Consider the following 17730-nt stretch of genomic DNA (forward strand, 5'->3'; position numbering starts at 1 on the left):
ATCATCCAAATGTACCCTGTTGCTCCCTTAATGATAAATCATCCAAATGTACCCTGTTGCTCCCTTAGTGATAAATCATCCAAATGTAACCTGTTGCCAAATACAATCCCCCCCATGGTTTCAGACCTAACCCCCACTCTCCCTTACACTTCTATTACTCATCACCAGTCCAACCCTGACACACACACACACACACACACACACACACACACACACCCTCCTGTGTGAGGATAATAAGGCTAACCTGTCCAAACACATCTCTTGGCAAATTAGCAGTCAGGCTTGCATTTACAGCCAGATGTCCCAACTGTGTGCGTGTGTGTGTGTGTGTGTGTGTGTGTGTGTGTGTGTGTGTGAGGATAAGCCGTAATGAACATGAGGTCAGTGGTATAATGTTAAGACAGTATGGAGAGTGGGCCGTCTATATCTTGTCTGACAGAACCATGTCAGGTCAAATGGCTGCTGAGGAACACCCTGATTAGACATGAACATTCTTGGCCTATCGTGTCAAGCCTCTAAGGGCTTGTATTAAGATACCAAAACACACACACAGCAAATTTAAAACACACACACACACAGACATGCACCAAAAACAAATTTAAAACACACACACACAACAAATACCAGATAAAAAGGATCCATGTGGTTCCTGTCCAACTGGAGAGCCTTAAATAGCTTGGCTTGCATTTTGGGTAACAGGAAATGAACTGTTGAATGCCGCTCGCAGTCGAAGGCGAATTGTTTTTCTATTAAAACTGAATTCTAAATGTTTTATCCATGTGAGGATTTCATATGGACACATAATCATTCATACATGTTTATGCAAACTAGTCTTATTAAATAATGTGTGAGTCTACTACTCTACTATTGCAGTTCCAATTGGATATTTATGTTTGGACAGTGGAACCGCTTTCAGACTACAGTACAAAGTCGCTATACAGTCCTGTGTCAAACAATGTGCCAAAACCTCATTTGTGATGTGTATGCCACAGGTGGCTGGTGGCACCTTAATTGGGGAGGATGGGCTCATTGGGGAGGAATGGAATCTATGGAATGATATCAAACGCATGGATTCCATATGTTTGAAAGCACTCCATTCCAGCCATTATTATAAGCCGTCCTCCCCTCACCAGCCTCCTGTGTGCTTAGATGTGTGCATAACTTACTATAAGCATTAGTGGAGGCTGATGAGGGCAGGATGGCTCATAGTAATAGCTGGAATGTAGTGTAATGGAATGGTAACATGTGTTTGGTACCATTCCATAGATTCCGTTCCAGACATTACTATGAGCCAATTTAAAGTGCCACCATTCACCACTGGTATGCATTGATGTCAATAGATTTGTATGGAAATCTTGAGTTACGTGCAAGAACCTAAAGTTAGGATTTTGTCCCAAGTGTCTACAAAGTGTCCTTGTAAGGAAGGGTCTTTCTGAGCGTACTGCTAAATCAATGTGACAGAAAAAAGGCAGACACAGAGACATACAGACATATAGATATACAGACAGAGAGATATACAAACAGAGAGAGAGAGACATACAGACACAGAGAGATACATACAGACAGAGAGACAAAGTAGGAATAGGCACAGAGACATACAGACAGAGAGACATACAGACAGACATACAGACAGAGAGACATACAGACAGAGAGACATACAGACAGAGAGAGAGACATACAGACAGAGAGACATACAGACAGAAAGACATACAGACAGAGAGACACATACAGACAGAGAGAAAGAAAGAAAAAAGGCAGACACAGAGACATACAGACAGAGACATATAGACAGAGAGACATACAGACAGAGAGAGAGAAAGAAAGAAAAAAGGCAGACACAGAGACATACAGACAGAGACATATAGACAGAGAGACATACAGACAGAGAGACATACAGACAGAGAGAGAGACATACAGACAGAGAGAGACACATACAGACAGAGAGACACATACAGACAGAGAGACACGAACAGACGGAGAGACATACAGACAGAGAGAGAGACATACAGACAGAGAGACATACAGACAGAAAGACATACAGACAGAGGGACACATACAGACAGAGAGAAAGAAAGAAAAAAGGCAGACACAGAGACATACAGACAGAGACATATAGACAGAGAGACATACAGACAGAGAGACATACAGACAGAGAGAGAGACATACAGACAGAGAGAGAGACATACAGACAGAGAGAGACACATACAGACAGAGAGACACATACAGACAGAGAGAGACACATACAGACAGAGAGACACGAACAGATGGAGAGACATACAGACAGAGAGACATACAGACAGACATACAGACAGAGGGAGAGAAAGAAAGAAAAAAGGCAGACACAGAGACATACAGACAGAGAGAGAGGTATACAGACAGAGAGAGACACATACAGACAGAGAGAGACACATACAGACAGAGAGACACGAACAGACAGAGAGAGACATACAGAGAGATCTGTCAGTGTCCACCTGTCTGCTGGGTCAGATTAGGGCTAGTCAACACACACACACACACACACACACACACACACACACACACACACACACACACACACGCACACACACACACACACACACACAAACCAAAATAACCCCCAGCGGAGGAGGAGAAAGCAAGATGCTAAGCCAAGCCATGGAAACGCCTGGTATCAATTTACACCATGTTATCCACTTCTTGGACCGATCACTGTTTTATTTCATTAATTAACTCCTTAGCCTCAGTCTCCGTCCCAAATGACACCCTAGTCCCTACATACTGCACTCCATTAGACTAGCACTCATAGGGCTCTGGTCAAAAGTAGTGCACAAAGTAGGAATAGGGTACCATTTGGGATTAATCCTAAGATACATGCCAGGGGGAACTAGCTGCAAGGCTGGCAGGGTGAGGCGGGACAACAACCACTCAGAACAACTTCACACCCCATTAAGGGCTTGATGGATAGGCCAAAACTACTAGAAGATACATCCTAAATGGCACCCTATTCCCTATTGGGCCCTGTTCAAAAGTAGTGCACTATGTAGGAAATAGGGTGCCATTTGGTTTCTGCTTGGCACCTTGTACAATATAATATGAAGAGCTGGTATTTTCCTAAGGAGGAGGCAGAGAGCAACTCGCCAAGCCAGAAGGCTTGTACAGACACATGAGCGAGGGAAGTTGTGTGTGTGTGTTTGTGTTACTTTCCCCTCTGAAACTATGCTGGAGCCCTGATGGTTTCCTGGAGTAAATGGTGGCCTCTGGCAGCTCGCTCCCTCGTCCACGATGGCAGTGTGTATGTGTGTGCTCCCCAGTGTTCCACAACATATGCGTGCCAAGAACTCCTGAATCTCTGTCTCAGAGAGTGACTCACCCACACAGTAGAAATAGACCTAGCAGAATTTATGTAGACATAGACCGAGCAGAATGTACATATAAAAACAAAACCAGCAGAATTGACATAGAAATAGATCTAGCAGAATGGACAGAAATATACTTAGGAGAATTCTTGTAGACATAGACCTAGCAGAATAACAATATAAATATGTATACCAAAATGGACATGGAAATAGACCTAGCAGAATGTATGTAGACAGACCTAGCAGAATGTACATATAAAAACAAAACCAGCAGAATAGACATAGAAAGAGACCTAGCAGAAGGGACATAGAAAGAGACCTAGCAGAAGGAACATAGAAAGAGACCGAGCATAAGGGACATAGAAAGAGACCTAGCAGAAGGGACATAGAAAGAGACCTAGCAGAAGGGACATAGAAAGAGACCTAGCAGAAAGGACATAGAAAGAGACCTAGCAGAAGGGACATAGAAAGAGACCTAGCAGAAGGGACATAGAAAGACACCTAGCAGAAGGGACATAGAAATACACCTAGCAGAATGGACATAGAAATACACCTAGCGGAATGAACATAGAAATGGACTTGACAGACTGTACATATAAAAAAACGTGCAGAATGAACCTTGCAGACCTAGCAGAATGAACATTGAAATATACGCGGCATAGAAATAGACCTAGCAGATTGAACACAGCTCAGAAAAAACACAGACGAGCTGCTAACAAGTTGGAAGTGATGTAACAAAACGGAATAGCACGCAAGTTGAAATGCACCAGCCTGAAATCCACTGGATTTGTCATGGTCCACTTCATATCATTGCAAGCACACACACGCACACACATTGCTGCATGCAAACAGCATTTAGAAAGGCAATGAGAGTCTGAGGGATGAGGAGATGATATGAGTCAATGCACTGAGCATTCTGATTGCTGCAGCCAATATGAGCCACAACAACATGAATGGAATGTCCTTTCTAGTCATTCTATATCTATACTAAGAAAACCACAGAACAAGCTCAAATAGATGGAGTGATACTAGTAGCTGTTAGAGTAATAATTAGACTGTAGGCCCCTCTCTCTACATCTCTCTGTATAACTCTCCTCAATCTCTTTCTAGATCCCTCTCCACCTCTCTTCCTCTCTACTTTCTCTCTCTATATACTTCCCTCTCCAAACATCTCGTCCACTCTTCCTCTGTATCCTTCTCTCTCCTTCCTCCCCTCATCGTAATATATAGTCTATGTGTGTATCCACCACCACACCTACAGTATGTGTACATCCACCACCATACAGACATATGATAAACTGTAGTGCCTATTTTATACACTTCATGAGAAATGGGGTTGTCTGTGTTATTCTGGTCATTCTACAGATACCTTGGAGAGTGACCCTGGTAAGAGGGTATCACACACACACCTGCCCCTTGGGCCATGTGTATGCACAGTAATATTTGCAAGTCAAAAGAAGGCAAGGAAAGGTTGCACTCACCTGCTGTATTCCTGATTTATTCTCCTCTCCTATCTTCTCTTCATCCGTCCTTTCTCCTCCTCTCTTCTCATCGTCTGTCCTCTCTTCATCTGTCCTTTCTTCTCTTCTCCTTTCATCTCATCTCCTCTCTTGTCCTCCTTTTCTCTTCTCCATTCTCCTTTCCTCCCCTCTTCTTTCTCTCTCCACTCCTCCCCTATTCTCTTTCCTTTCTCTCCTCCCCTCCCCTCTTCTCTCACTCTCCTCTCCTCTCCTTGGTTATGGGTTATGTGTGGAAACCTAGAGTACATTCTGAATATACCAATTAGTTTGTCAACCTCTGGCTGTCAGTCAAACCCAGGTATCTGTTTCTCTGAGATGCTTTGACATTCCCAGGACTGATTACATGGTTCCAATGGGTGTTCCTTCAATCCCTGTTCTGTGGCTCTAATGTGGACTTATGTTGCTTCCAAACATCCCTCCCTCCCTCTCTGTCTCTCTCTCGTTCTCTCATGCAGGGATCTTGTCAATTATGGCCTTGAAATCCGGTCATGGTCATTCCTTTCCTGAGATTTGATATCATCATCATTGTCATCTCTGCTAGCTATGCATCTTTTACAAGAGCGACTGAAAGAAGGAGGGGATGTACAGGGTTAACTTTTCCCCTTTCTTAAATCTGACAGAGACACACACACACACACACACACAGAAACATGCACACTGCTTATTCCCTGACCACTAAGCCCTCTAAAGACTTCAATTACAGCAGGAAATCCATTCACTTATTGAACAGCTCTGTCATATTCTGAGCAAGTCTTACATTCATCATCAATATGCCCTTACAGCCTCAGTCAAACCTCAACTGTCACGTGCTCATCACTCATTCCACATACATATCCTGATAATGAAGGAACCTGTTGGGTACATAGGCTAGTATAAACTAAACTAACGCTGCTCTTACCTCACCAATACTGACTGAGTTCAATATAATCACCGATTAGCTATAGGTTCGTATATGGGCGCATCAATCTGAAAAACACTGAACTATTATCAGCAATACAACTTGAATATATGGACATGTTGAAAATGACGGAATGTTGTTGGAAGAATATAAAAAACACATACCTGATGACTGTGCACTTGATGCCCCCTAGGGCAGCGAAACCGGGCGCGCACGTTACGAGAAGCGAGCGCAAGATACAGTGGCACATGCGAACCGAGCGCTTGAAAATACACAACATAGGCTACCCTTGCTGCACAGTATCATATTATACAACATCATACATAAACCAGCCCTATAAATATCATTTGTGGTTTTAACAATGCTACCACTTGCGCGAGTTGTGCTTGCTTGCCGGGTGAAACGTGTTGGTACATGATACGGTTGTTAACGCACAGATACCGTACCATTGTTGCTGTCATGCACGGTCAAAGTCTATAAGGATGGCATTGTGTAAATTGCATTAATTACATGTAGGGATACATGTATATTTTGTAGGACGATTTATTTTGACACTGATCAATGGCACTGGGAGGAGATGAGCTGGAACGAACCGCAAAAAGGCGCACCTTGAAAACAAACACCTCTGGTCCTTACAGCCACAGCTGGCACTGGCCGCTCCTTTCTGCAGCACGTACAGTCCACAACGACCCAAAGCAGTCTGTTGTATTCCTATTAGCAGGCTAGACTACCGATACACCGGTGGCTTTGGCTTTGACACTAGAGTAAGAGCAAAAGAGAGGCGAGCTGGAGTTGTTTTTAAATCCCCAAAAGGTTTAGTAGTTAGCTTATAAACTCCACGGAGATCGAGAGACGCACCAACCTGTAGAATAAACCAACCGTTTTCTAGTCGACTCCTTCGGGAAGTGCGGTCTTGGTGAGGACACACTGGAGATGTGACAGGGACAATTAGGTCATGTGTCAGGTCTGCTATAGCGGAGAGAAGAGGCACTCTGATATTTATACACGCATCTCCTCTCCGCTCCGCGCGAGCCTGGCGCTTCTGAACACGCTGTTTACACCAGCAGAGGCAGGAGGACACGCCCACTGCACACTCATTGGTCCGGTCCATTTCTAAGCCATTTCTATCATTCCATTGTCGGAGGCCTATTGTAGATACAATCTATAAAGCCTACTTTAGCGCTATTCTAGGAGGACTGAAAAATGTATAAAATAATTTGATAATTGGAGGCAAATGTGTAGGCCTACGCTGTAAGTGCATTTTGATGCAGGGCCAGTAACTTGAAATGTATTTAAAATATGCATTTATTAGGCTATGGAAACATGAAAGTGGGATTTCCGCACAGAAGTATATTATAGCCTACACTACTGGTGATGTGACTTGGTGCTCGGGAACATGAGCTGCCAGTAGAAATACTGTGTGAGTATTTGGTGCACTGGAATTTCTTCTGTCTGCCTTGCCACCTATATCCTTGCCACCTATATCCTTGCTACCTATATCCTTGCCACCTATATCCTTGCCACCTATATCCGCATGACCTACACCTTTATCTCTTCTCTTCTTTCCTCTACTCCCCTCCCAATCCCCTCTACACACACCCACCCATCTTTCTCACTGCCGCCCACCCATCTTTCTCACTACCCACTCACCCCTCTTTCTCACTACCCGCCCACTCCTCTTTCTCACTACCCGCCCACCCCTCTTTCCCACTACCCACTCACCCCTCTTTCTCACTACCCACCCACCCATCTTTCTCACTACCCGCCCACCCATCTTTCTCACTACCCGCCCACCCATCTTTCTCACTACCGCCCACCCATCTTTCTCACTACCCGCCCACCCATCTTTCTCACTACCCGCCCACACATCTTTCTCACTACCGCCCACCCATCTTTCTCACTACCCGCCCACCCATCTTTCTCACTACTGCCCACCCATCTTTCTCACTACCCGCCCACCCCTCTTTCTCAATACCGCCCACCCCTCTTTCCCACTACCCGCCCACCCCTCTTTCTCACTACCCGCCCACCCCTCTTTCTCACTACCCACTCACCCATCTTTCTCACTACCCACTCACCCCTCTTTCTCACTACCCGCCCACTCCTCTTTCTCACTACCCGCCCACCCCTCTTTCTCACTACCCGCCCACCCCTCTTTCTCAATACCGCCCACCCCTCTTTCTCACTACCCACTCACCCCTCTTTCTCACTACCCGCCCACCCCTCTTTCTCACTACCCGCCCACCCCTCTTTCTCACTACCCGCCCACCCCTCTTTCTCACTACCCGCCGACCCCTCTTTCTCACTACCTTCTCACCCCTCTTTTTCACTACCCACCCACCCATCTCTCTCTCTGTCTCTCTCTCTCTCTCTGGTCTTCATCCTATCGCTGTCCCTCACCATCGCTTTCTCTATGCGTTCTTCTGCATTCTTGTTTCTCTATGCGTTCCTCTCCATTGTTATTTCTCTATGCGTTCCTCTCCATTCTTATTTCTCTATGCGTTCCTCTCTATTCTTATTTCTCTATGCGTTCCTCTCCATTCTTATTCCTCTATGTGTTCCTTTCCATTCTTATTTCTCTCCATACATCTCTTGTTCCTGTCTGTACATTAGCTTACAGGTCAAACATGGGAGTTTCGTAACTGTCCTGCTATGGTTGAGGAGGTTGAAACCATGAAATGGAGCTTTGAAACTCAAAAGTCTCTTGTCGAATAGTCTAGATTCTTTACACTCTTAGAAAAAAGGTTCTGTATAGAACCAAAAAGGGTTCATATATGGCACCTTTTGCAACCAGCTCTCAGAGCATTTCGTATTATTCTGCATGTAAATCCGAGATGCTCCATTTAGTAAAATGTGTAAGATTTCGTATGGTATGTACTAATTTGTAGTTGTCCATCTCCCATTTTGTATGATATGTTGCAAAATACAATTCATATGATATGTTATGATTTTGAAAAAACATACAATATGTTACATAAACGTAGATATGTTACGAATTCCCATTTGTTGTGGCTAACATTTTATAGGTGACAAATGCTAACATTAGCTAGGCTAAGGGTTAGGGTTAAGGTTAGGGTTAAGGTTAAGATTAGGAGTTAGGTTAAGGTAAGGTGAGGGGAAGGGTTAGCTAAAAGGGTTAAGGTGAGGTGAAGGGTTAGCTAACATGCTAAGTAGTTGCAACTTAGCTCAAAAGTAGTAAGTAGTTGCTAAATAGCTAACATACAAAAGTTTTCTGTGATGAGATTCGAGCACACACCTTTTTGGGGGTTGCTAGACGTTTGCGAAAGTCTAGCAACCCAAAGGTTGTGAGTTCAAATCTCATCACGGAAAACTTTAACATTTTAGCTAATTAGCAACTTTTCAACTACTCACTACTTTTTAGCTACATTGCAACTATACTGAACAAAAATATAAATGCAACATGCAACAATTTAAAAGATTTTATAGAGTTACAGTTCATATAAAGAAATCATCCATTTAAATAAATGAATTGGGTCCTAATCTATGGATTTCACATGACTGGGAATACAGATACTCATGTGATAGTCACAGACAACTTAAAGAAAAAGGTAGGGGTGTGGATCAGAAAACCAGTCAGTATCTGGTGTGACCATTTGCTTCATGCAGCCCGGCACATCTCCTTCGCAAAAAAGTTGATAAGGCTGTTGATTGTGGCCTGTGGAATGTTGTCCCACTCCTCTTTAATGGCTGTGTGAAGTTGCTGGATATTGGCGGGAAATGGTACACGCTGTCGATCCAGAGCATCCCAAACATGCTCAATGGGTGACATGTCTGGTGAGTATGCAGGCTATGGAAGAACTGGGATATTTTCAGCTTCCTTGCAATTATCATGCTGAAACATGAGGTGATGTTGGCAGATGAATGGCACGACAATGGGCCTCAGGATCTCGTCACAGTGTCTCTTCAAATTGCCATTGATAAAATGCCATTGTCCATAGTTTATGCCTAACCAAACCATAACCCCACCGCGGGTCACTCTGTTCACAACTTTGACAGCAGCAAAACGCTCGCCCACACATTTTACATTTTAGTAATTTAGCCAAGACTCTCTTTTTTCCCATACTGGTCCCACATGGGAATCGAACCCACAACCCTGGCATTGCAAGCGCCATTGCTCGAGCAACTGAGCCACACGGGTCTGCAGTTGTGAAGCCAGTAGGACGTACTGGTAAATTCTCTAAAATAACATTGGAGGTGGCTTATGGTAGAGAAATGAACATTCAATTATCTGGCAAAAGCTCTGGTGGACATTCCCGCAGTCAGCATACCAATTTCATGCTCCCTCAAATCTTGAGACATCTGTGGCATTGGGTTGTGTGACAAAATTGCACATTTTATAGTGGCCTTTTATTGTCCCCAGCACAAGGTGCAACTGTGTAATGATGCTGTTTAACCAGCTTCTTGATATGCCACACCTGTCAGGTGGATGGACTGTCTTGGCAAAGGATAAATGCTCACTAACAGGGATGCAAACACATTTTGTGCACAAAATTTGAGAGAAATAAGCTTTTTGTAGCATCTGAAACATTTCTGGGATCTTTCACTTAACGTTTTGCGTTTATATAGTTATACTTAGCATGTTAGCTAACCCTACCCCTAACTTTAACCCTTTTAGCTAAACCTAACCCTAACCACCCTCCTTTTCCCTAAGATACCTTCTGTTTTATGTAACCATACCAAAAGTAACATATCATTCTAATTTGAGTTTTCAGGATTTACATTTACTGTTACGTCTACTCTATGAACACAAGGACTCTATATAGAACCAATTTTGGTTCAGTGCAAAATAAAACCTGGGGTTCTGATCAAGGAACCCTACAAAAAGGTTCCATATAAAACCTTTAGGGGTGTCATATATGAAGCAAGCAATAACATTTTTGGGGGGGGTTCTATAGACCAGGTATTCCCAAACTGGACAATACCGTTGGTGGTACACCAAATAAAAATGTGATTCACCTTTTTTTTTAAAATTAAAATCAGTCAATTTATATTTTCCAATGGGGCTATATGTTTGGGTGAGTTTTTTGTCTCGCCTGATTAGCCTTCTTTCACTGCCAAAATTCAAATTAAACCATCTAGTGTTCAGCGAAATGACAACACAATGTCAAATACAGGTAGCCTAGTCAAATCATTTACATTCAATCAAATTAACCGTAACTCTCTCGTGGGAATTCCACTAACCGTCCGAATGTAGCCAAACGTAGCTGTTGCTCATGTAGGTATCTGCACCGATGGCACAAAATCCATGACAGGGATACGTAGTGGAGGAGAGGTCATGGCATGCAAGCAGTTGCTCCCGACGCCACTTGGGTACACTGCAGCATCCACCGAGAGGCGAATGCCTGACAGCTTGAAAGACGTTTTGGACACTACAGTGAAAATGGTTAACTTTGTCAAAGCAAGGCCCCTGAACTCTCGTGTATTTTCTGCACTATGTAATGATATGAGCAGCGACCATGTAACGTTTTTACAACATATGCTGGTTATCAAGGGGCAAAGCATTGACACGTTTTTTAAAAATGGAGAGACGAGTTTAAAGTTCTTTACTGACCATAATTTTAATTTGTCTGACCGCTTGCAGAGTTTCTCATAGACTGGGTGATGTTTTTTCTCGCCTGAATGATCTGAATCTAGGATTACAGGGACTTTCCACAAATAAATTCAATGTGCGGGACACACTTGAGGCTGATTAAGAAGTTGGATCTCTTCTCTGTCTGCATTAACAAGGACAACACACAGGTCTTTCCATCATTGTATGATTTTTGTGTGCAAATGAACTCAAGTTTACGGGCGAAGCACCTGAGTGAATTGGGTGAGCAATTACGCAGGCACTTTCCTGAAACAGATGACACAAACAACTGGATTTGTTATCCCTTTCATGCCCTGCCTCCACTTACCTATATCTGAACAAGAAAGCCTCATCGAAATTGCAACAAACGGTTCTGTGAAAACTGAATTTAATCAGAAGCCACTGCCAGATTTCTGGATTGGGCTGAGCTCAGAGTATCCTGTTTTGGCAAAACGTGCTGTTAAGACACTGATGCCCTTTGCAACCACGTACCTACAGTATGTGAGAGTGGATTCTCGGCCCTCACTAGCCTGAAAACTAAATACAGGCACAGACTGTGTGTGGAAAATGATTTAAATCTGAGACTCTCCAATACAACCCAACATTGCAGAGTTATGTGCATCCTTTCAAGCACACCCTTTTCATTAACCTGTGGTGAGTTATTCACAATTTTCAATGAACAAATAAGGTTTTATATGTAAGATGGTTAAATAAAGAGCAGCGGGTTTGTGACAAAAACTCACACTCATTCTTATGTTTAATAAATGTATGGTATAGTGTGTGTGTGTGGCAGGCTTACAATGATGGCAACAAAAAAAAAAACATTTGAGAGTGCGCTGACCCTGCTGCTAGAGGGGATACGCAGCTGGAGGTTGGACGTTTGAAGGGGTACGGCACTATACAACGTTTGGGAACCACTGCTACAGACAATACCAACGTTATCATACGGTTTAAGTCAAACCCACCTGTCAACCAAAAGCTTAGTGTGGATCAGGTCTGCATAGCCGACCAGTCCGCCTTCAGGAATCCCTGCTGAGTACTGCCATAGCCTTAGGCAACATAAAGACCACCTCATTGGAACAGTCCCATCCCTGTAAGCAGCTGCTATCAGGATGAATCGGGCTACTGGGAAATACTGTCAAATATGTCCCAGTATTCATCCGTAGGGGCCGCTGTTAAATGGGATTTGAGCAATGAAACTGTATACAGGCTGTGTATATTTCGAGACAGGACGGCTGAGGTGAAGTCTCCGTAGATGAGTCGGCTAAACACGGTTCAATGATTAGCCTGTTTCCCGTTTAAATGATCAAGGCTATAAACATCGTTATGAATAGACTATTACCTATAGAATTACTTTTAATCAGTTGATTATGAAACGATGCCTGATCAATACCGATTGATAACTGAATAAAGTGAGACCCGCCAGAGCTAAAGAGCGCTGCGTCTGTCAGACGTTAGCGCTCTAACTTCAGAGCAGGAACAAGGGACAGTGCTGGGGGAATTATCACCGGCGTTTGGCAGCCGGGCCCGTCATGTTTACCTAATACCGAGACACTGTGGCACCGAGGCATGCTCCAAGTTAATTAAGTGTAAAATGCCAAAAAAGTCGCGTTTGCATAAAATCTAGCTCCTCATTGCTATACAGCTCCCATCTCCGCTTGAATATACTGTATCACAGTATAGACAATAATGCGTGACAGGCCTACTATCGCAATCAAAAAGTATACTATAGTAACGTAATTTCCACACAGTCAGAGGTCCTCATTAAATACGGCGCACATATTTGGCCTAGCCTCCTTGTTGTTGCTGGAGACGGATTATCCTCACTGAAATGTTGGCTTTCAGTCGCACCGGCTAATAGGAGAACGTTACAGATCTCCCTCTCATTTCGCTCTCTCCCTGTGTCGTTGTGAGAGGACATTTGAATTCACATGGCCGGGCTGAGCACCCGGCATTTACGGTGTTAGAACGTTATCTATACAGGTGTTCAATCAGACCAGCGTTTCTAGTTACTAGACTATGCCGCTCTCCCGCCGTTACTTGCATAACGTACAGCATGGGTGGTCTAAATGTTAAAAGAGTCAGAAATAAACAAATAGCCTAAAAAAATAAAGCTGCAAACAAAATAATTTTAAACCACCTGGCAATGTATGTCCAATTATAACTCTTCATGCAAGATTGTGTCGAAAATGGCCAATCCAAAGGAAAGATACATAACAGAAAAAACACAATGTGTCATCTCTCAATTTGCACAACTCTGACCACCTCCTGTGCATATGTGTTTGTGTGCTTGTGTGTGAGAGAGAGAGAGAGCGAGAGAGAGAGTTACTTTAGGCTACTGATAGAGAGGAACTAGAAGGGAACACTGGTCCCTGTGTCCCCTCACCCTTCTACCCCCCTCTTTCCCTCCTCCCTCTCCTTCCATCCCCTCCTCCCTCTCCTTCCATCCATCCATCCCTTCCTCCCTTGCCTTCCCTCCTTCTACCCCCCTCTTTCCCTCCTCTCTCTCCTTCCATCCATTCATCCCTTCCTCCCTCGCCTTCCCTCCTTCTACCCCCCTCTTTCCCTCCTCCCTCTCCTTCCATCCCCTCCTCCCTCACATTCCCTCCTCCCTCGCCTTCCCTCCTTCTACCCCCCTCTTTCCCTCCTCCCTCTCCTTCCATCCCCTCCCCCCTCACCTTCCCTCCTCCTTCGCCTTCCCTCCTTCCAATCCCCTCCTTCCACCCGAAGTCTCGATAGATGAGTAGGATAAACACTACTGAATAATTAGGCTATTTCCCGTTTAAATGATCAAGGCTATAAACAGAGTTATGAATAGACTATGAACTATATAATTACTTTTAATCAGTTGATTATGAAACGTTGCCTGAAACCCCTCCTTCCATCCACCTCCTCAATATCCTTCCCCCATACCAACCCTTCTCTGGCAGTGTGTTGTGTTGCTATAGAGAACAACTGAGTCAGTAATGCATTCCCCATTTTTGGAAAACATGTCAGATAGGGATCTCCTGCTCCAAAGTTGTCAGGAACTCCCTTTGTGAGGCCTGATCAACAGTTGTCAGGAACTCCCTCAGTGTGAGGCTTGATCAACAGTTGTCAGGAACTACCTCAGTGTGAGAGGCCTGATCAACAGTTGTCAGGAAGTCCCTTAGAGTGAGGACTGATCAATAGTTGTCAGGAACTCCCTCAGTGTGAGGCCTGATCAACAGTTGTCAGGAACTCCCTCAGTGTGAGGCCTGATCAACAGTTGTCAGGAACTCCCTCAGTGTGAGGCCTGATCAACAGTTGTCAGGAACTCCCTCAGTGTGAGGCCTGATCAACAGTTGTCAGGAACTCCCTCAGTGTGAGGCCAGTTCCACAGTTGTCAGGAACTCCCTCAGTGTGAGGCCTGTTCCACAGTTGTCAGGAATTCCCTCAGTGTGAGGCCAGTTCCACAGTTGTCAGGAACTCCTTCAGTGTGAGGCCTGATCAACAGTTGTCAGGAACTCCCTCAGTGTGAGGCCTGATCAACAGTTGTCAGGAACTCCCTCAGTGTGAGGCCTGATCAACAGTTGTCAGGAACTCCCTCAGTGTGAGGCCAGTTCCACAGTTGTCAGGAACTCCCTCAGTGTGAGGCCTGATCAACAGTTGTCAGGAACTCCCTCAGTGTGAGGCCAGTTCCACAGTTGTCAGGAACTCCCTCAGTGTGAGGCCAGTTCCAGGAGAGGGCTTCCATTTCTTCTAAAATGACCTCCATCCGCTGAGACACGGGGTGAGTGGGTGCCAGTAGCGGTCCATCTTCAGAATTGTAAGGAATTGGGATAATGAAGGCTGAGAACGTTATCAATGCTGCAACAAAGAGGAGGGGTGAGACAGGGAGAGAGAGGGAGGGGTGAGACAGGGATAGAGAGGGAGGGGTGAGACAGGGAGAGAGAGGGAGGGGTAAGACAGGGAGAGAGAGGGAGGGGTGAGACAGGGAAACAGAAGGAGGAGTGAGACAGGGAGAGAGGAGAGAGAGCGGGTGAGATAGAGATAATGGCAAGATGGAGTGAAAGAGAGCAGAGAATGGCTTAGCAGTGAGACATGAATGCTTTGAATATACCTTAGTGTCATTGACACCAATGGAACAACTACTTCAAGGTGGAAGAACCACTCACTGAGTTTTCCAACTTGTTTCTCGGTAGGTACGCTAGAGCACATGCTCGTGTGTAGAGTAATACTTAAATACATTAGGAAAGACTGTCCACATCAACAATATGTTATTGGATTTATATCCACAAGCTAAAGGAAGTTTATTGGGAAAAATCTGATGACTACACATACAACAAAGTGGAAGAACATTGAAATGACTTTACAGGCGCATCACTCCTGCAGGGAGCATAGGTCATCGATGACTCCTCTCCATCCCATGTAGGGTTGCATAATGTATGCAATTTTCACAAATTTCTAGGTTTTCCAGAAATCCTGGTTGGAAGATTCTGGATTTCCTGCTGATCTTCCAACTGGTATTTCTGGAACATCTGGCAACTTTGGGAAAGGTGCTGATTTGTCAAATTTGTCAACCCTAATCCCATTCTGGGGTGGCAGCGTAGCCTAGTGGTTAGCGCGTTGGACTAGTAACCAAAAGGTTCCAAGTTCAAATCCCTGAGCTGACAAGGTTGTCGTTCTGCCCCTGAACAAGGCAGTTAAACCACTGTTCCTAGGCTGTCATTGAAAATAAGAATTTGTTCTTGCCTAGTTAAATAAAGGTAATAAAAATAAAACTCTTCTTCAGGTACTTTTCTCCAGACTAAAAGAAAACCTGGAGAATAACAGTGGAAAAGGAGATGAAGCGCTGTGGTCTGTGATGGAACACCATCTCCAATCGTCCACAGTAGTTCTGTCTTGTGGAAGTTCCACATTGTACCTAATCCTGTTAGTTCCTAAGTAAGTACCTCTCCAGGATTCTCTCTCGCCTCAAGCTCCCACCTACAGTGTTGCGTGGCCATGCTCTATTCTGTTTCCCTTGTGGGCTCCAGGATAGAGCATGCCTATGCCCGGTGGGGATGGAGGGGCCTTGTGGGCTCCAGGATAGAGCATGCCTATGCCCTGTGGGGATGGAGGGGCCTTGTGGGCTCCAGGATAGAGCATGCCTATGCCCGGTGGGGATGGAGGGGCCTTGTGGGCTCCAGGATAGAGCATGCCTATGCCCTGTGGGGATGGAGGGGCCTTGTGGGCTCCAGGATAGAGCATGCCTATGCCCGGTGGGGATGGAGGGGCCTTGTGGGCTCCAGGATGGAGGGGCCTTGTGGGCTCCAGGATGGAGGGGCCTTGTGGGCTCCAGGATAGAGCATGCCTATGCCCGGTGGGGATGGAGGGGCCTTGTGGGCTCCAGGATGGAGGGGCCTTGTGGGCTCCAGGATGGAGGGGCCTTGTGGGCTCCAGGATGGAGCATGCCTATGCCTGGTGGGGATGGAGGGTGTAGACAATCCAAACCCATCTTCTCCTCAAGATCTCATCAGGAACCTGGCTGGTGAACTCCCTTAGGTTCATGTTGCTTCAGAAGTTTCAGGATAAATCGCCAGAAACTCAAAGAAAACATAAATCAATAGGATGTCTAAAAATATGTTACTAGAACAAAAGGAAAGCCAAGCATTACAGTTTAATCATTAGACTCACTCTTCTATGAAGGTTAGTAACCTGCTCAGGCTGAAAGCCTATTACATTTCCCCTGAAGATAGAACTTGACTTGAGGGTAGTGGGCAACTCACTGCTCAGGCTTGACATTACATTATTAGTTGAGGATGCCCATGGGATTTGGTCTGTTTCAAGACGTGTGTGGGTATTTGGGAGTGTGTGTGAGTGCGTATGTGGAAAGTGTGTGTCTGTAAATCTTTCAGGAGGTGAGTGTGTATGTCTTTGTGTCTATGGGGAAGTGTGTGTAATCTGTGTTCATTCCAGCTGAGTGTGGGAATTACAGAATTCCCAGTGAGGAAGATGGTCTGAGGAAACAGCCAGCCAGGGTCATTGTCTTGTGCCAGGGAAAAAGGTTCACAGGAACCTTAATCACCCTACCACACATCCAGACCGTTTCCACGTCCCACAAGTCATGTACAGTACGGATGTGACCAGCCCATGACCTCTAAGAGAAATTAACTTAAAGTTCAAATGTGGGGATGATCAACTGATCCTAAACCTGTGGTTAAAGGATCACTTAAATCTATCAAGAGCCAGAAATGGTTTAGCTGGTTAATCAGTAATTTCCTACTAAATAATCTGTGTAGATTTCTGGCGTTTTCTGAGGAATGCTGGAATTAGACAAAATATTTAATTAGCCTACACGTTGATTACTGAAGGACTTGTGCAGTAAAATCTGCATGGGATGATTCCATTTAACTTGATGTTTGGGCTGCTACTTTAGTTTGCGGG

At 44.7% G+C, this 17730-nt stretch overlaps 1 protein-coding gene across 3 annotated transcripts in view; it reads right to left on the reverse strand.

Moving 5' to 3' along the window:
- The window catches only part of LOC118964944 (cell migration-inducing and hyaluronan-binding protein-like), a 155778-nt gene extending 148986 nt beyond the window's left edge, over positions 1 to 6792 (reverse strand). The window contains exons 1-2 of one of the 3 annotated variants that reach the window (XM_036981214.1): positions 6616 to 6792; positions 6362 to 6512 (exon numbers count right to left, since the gene is read on the reverse strand). The gene's annotated coding sequence lies outside the window, so the exon portion shown is untranslated. The remainder of the gene's footprint in view (positions 1 to 6361; positions 6513 to 6615) is intronic. The other 2 variants (XM_036981212.1, XM_036981215.1) reach the window with 2 other exon arrangements.
- Positions 6793 to 17730: the final 10938 nt, after the last annotated feature.

The sequence above is a fragment of the Oncorhynchus mykiss genome, chromosome 6, assembly GCF_013265735.2.
Source record: "Oncorhynchus mykiss isolate Arlee chromosome 6, USDA_OmykA_1.1, whole genome shotgun sequence".
NCBI lineage: Eukaryota > Metazoa > Chordata > Actinopteri > Salmoniformes > Salmonidae > Oncorhynchus > Oncorhynchus mykiss.